The sequence below is a fragment of the Pseudophryne corroboree genome, unplaced genomic scaffold, assembly GCF_028390025.1.
Source record: "Pseudophryne corroboree isolate aPseCor3 unplaced genomic scaffold, aPseCor3.hap2 scaffold_129, whole genome shotgun sequence".
Classification (NCBI taxonomy): Eukaryota; Metazoa; Chordata; class Amphibia; order Anura; family Myobatrachidae; genus Pseudophryne; species Pseudophryne corroboree.
In genome coordinates, this window is record NW_026967915.1 from 982,134 (window position 1) to 985,025 (window position 2,892).

General features: G+C 34.3%; 1 non-coding gene across 1 annotated transcript; it reads right to left on the reverse strand.

Moving 5' to 3' along the window:
• Window positions 1–1,421: 1,421 nt before the first annotated feature.
• Window positions 1,422–1,494, reverse strand: TRNAR-CCU (transfer RNA arginine (anticodon CCU)). The gene has a single exon. It is a non-coding gene; the product is annotated as a tRNA-Arg (tRNA).
• Window positions 1,495–2,892: the final 1,398 nt, after the last annotated feature.

Sequence of the window (2,892 nt, forward strand, 5' to 3'; positions counted from 1 at the left end):
ATTATAATCAATGACTAATGACATAAGAAAAAGGAAAAAAACTGTAAACAAAACTGCTTCAGGTGAGACTTGAATTCACAACCTTGACATTGCTCAACAGATACTGTCTTATAAGTAACACACGCTGTCCAATTGCACCACTGGAGCACTTTGCAGCATAAAACAGTTATGCTAGATGTGGATTTTATTCAATACAATCAGTACAGTCATAAGAATTTGAAAATAAAATCATTTTTGGTGATGAATGATGAGCAACAAAGGATCATGCATGCCAGATGGCACTTGAATAAGCTTTCCACAGTGATAGAAAAGTAAAAAAAAACCCCACACAATGTTATAATAAATGTCATTTTTAGCTTCTGTGGTAATGTTTTTGCAATCTAAACACTACAAGACAGTTGTACAGTTGAAGCAAGGATAAAATATCAACTCTAATGATGACACAGCTGCTTTAATGAGTTCTACCCCAGATAGGACTTGAACCCACAATCCCTATTTTAGGAGGCCAGTGACTTATCCATTAGGCCACTGGTGCTTACTGACTTTCTTAGTCAAGACTGATAGGTTTTTAATAGTCAATTATTTATTTTTGAGAAAATGTGAAGCTGTTTACTGTGTTCTTTGCATTACCAAGTCCAGCATGAAATGTGCTGGTACTATCCAGAGCTGCCAGTATGGATTATCATGCTCTATTGCAAAAAATCAATTTGATGCAACTGCTTTACCTACAGTATGTTAATCTTTTCCATTGTTGTTTTGTTGGCTGACTGAAGGAAGATATGCAGTGCATTTGAACCAAAGCAGATGTGTGCTGACAACTTAAATTCACAATCATGTTTGTGTTTTTTCTTTCTTTCTTTCTTTCTTTCTTTCTTTCTTTCTTTCTTTCTTTCTTTCTTTCTTTCTTTCTTTCTTTCTTCCATCCTTTGTAATATCATATTAAATATTAAGGTAGAAGATTATAATCAATGACTAATGACATAAGAAAAAGGAAAAAAACTGTAAACAAAAATGCTCCAGGTGAGGCTTGAATTCACAACCTTGATATTGCTCAACAGATACTGTCTTATAAGTACCACGCTCTGACCAATTGCACCACTGGAGCACTTTGCAGCATAAAACAGTTATGCTAGATGTGGATTTTATTCAATACAATCAGTACAGTCATAAGAATTTAAAAAGAAAATCATTTTTGGTGATGAATGATGAGCAACAAAGGATCATGCATGCCAGATGGCACTTGAATAAGCTTTCCACAGTGATAGAAAAGTAACAAAAAAACCCACAACAATGTTATAATAAATGTCATTTTTAGCTTCTGTGGTCATGTTTTTGCAATCTAAACACTACAAGACTGTTGTACAGTTGAAGCAAGGATAAAATATCAACTCTAAAAACAACACAGCTGCTTTAATGAGTTCCACCCCAGATGGGACTTGAACCCACAATCCCCGGCTTAGGAGGCCAGCACCTTATCCATTAGGCTACTGGGGCTTACTGACTTTCTCATTCAAGACTGATAGGTTTTTAATAGTCAATTATTTATTTTTGAGAAAAAGTGAAGCTGTTTACTGTGTTCTTTGCATTACCAAGTCCAGCATGAAATGTGCTGGTACTATCCAGAGCTGCCAGTATGGATTATCATGCTCTATTGCAAAAAATCAATTTGATGCAACTGCTTTACCTACAGTATATTAATCTTTTCCTTTATTGTTTTGTTGGCTGACTGAAGGAAGATATGCAGTGCATTTGAACCAAAGCAGATGTGTGCTGACAACTTAAATTCACAATCATGTTTGTGTTTTTTCTTTCTTTCTTTCTTTCTTTCTTTCTTTCTTCCATCCTTTGTAATATCATATTAAATATTAAGGTAGAAGATTATAATCAATGACTAATGACATAAGAAAAAGGAAAAAAACTGTAAACAAAACTGCTCCAGGTGAGGCTTGAATTCACAACCTTGATATTGCTCAACAGATACTGTCTTATAAGTACCACGCTCTGACCAATTGCACCACTGGAGCACTTTGCAGCATAAAACAGTTATGCTAGATGTGGATTTTATTCAATACAATCAGTACAGTCATAAGAATTTAAAAAGAAAATCATTTTTGGTGATGAATGATGAGCAACAAAGGATCGTGCATGCCAGATGGCACTTGAATAAGCTTTCCACAGTGATAGAAAAGTATAAAAAAAAACACAACAATGTTATAATAAATGTCATTTTTAGCTTCTGTGGTCATGTTTTTGCAATCTAAACACTACAAGACTGTTATACAGTTGAAGCAAGGATAAAATATCAACTCTAGTGATGACACAGCTGCTTTAATGAGTTCCACCCCAGATGGGACTTGAACCCACAATCCCTGTTTCAGGAGGCCAGTGCCTTATCCATTAGGCCACTGGTGCTTACTGACTTTCTTAGTCAAGACTGATAGGTTTTTAATAGTTAATTATTTATTTTTGAGAAAAAGTGAAGCTGTTTACTGTGTTCTTTGCATTACCAAGTCCAGCAAGAAATGTGCTGGTACTATCCAGAGCTGTCAGTATGGATTATCATGCTATATTGCAAAAAATCTATTTGATGCAACTGCTTTACCAACAGTGTGTTAATCTTTTCAATTGCTGTTTTGTTGGCTGACTCAAGGAAGATATGCAGTGCATTTGAACCAAAGCAGATGTGTGCTGACAACTTAAATTCACAATCATATTTGTGTTTTTTCTTTTTCTTTCTTTCTTTCTTTCTTTCTTTCTTTCTTTCTTTCTTTCTTTCTTTCTTTCTTTCTTTCTTTCTTTTTTTCTTTCTTCCATCCTTTGTAATATCATATTAAATATTAAGGTAGAAGATTATAATCAATGACTAATGACATAAGAAAAATGACAAAAACT